The sequence below is a fragment of the Bison bison genome, unplaced genomic scaffold, assembly GCF_000754665.1.
Source record: "Bison bison bison isolate TAMUID 2011002044 unplaced genomic scaffold, Bison_UMD1.0 scf7180017864270, whole genome shotgun sequence".
NCBI classification, from domain to species: Eukaryota; Metazoa; Chordata; class Mammalia; order Artiodactyla; family Bovidae; genus Bison; species Bison bison.
In genome coordinates, this window is record NW_011494842.1 from 6,987,354 (window position 1) to 6,987,681 (window position 328).

Below are 328 nucleotides of genomic sequence, written 5' to 3' on the forward strand. Positions count from 1 at the left end.
CTCCATCCGTTGTTCGCCCTTGTGGAAAGCAGCTCCCGGGCAAACGCAGACAGGAACTCAACCTTTTACGCGTTCAGTTGGACCTCAGAGGCTTGTGTTAACATGGAATTGTCAGCATCTCTCTTTTGTTCCTCAAGCACCTAAAAAAATAGTCGTACAGCTTGAACTGAATTTATCCAAATTGATTAGTAACTCCACAACTACTGAGCGCCTTCTTCGAGCCAGAAATAGCCCTAGTACCAGAAGCAAAACAGGTAGTTTCTACCGAATTGCATATTTCCCAATTCACCAGTACTCAAGATCAGAGTCGGTTTTACAAATCTGACCT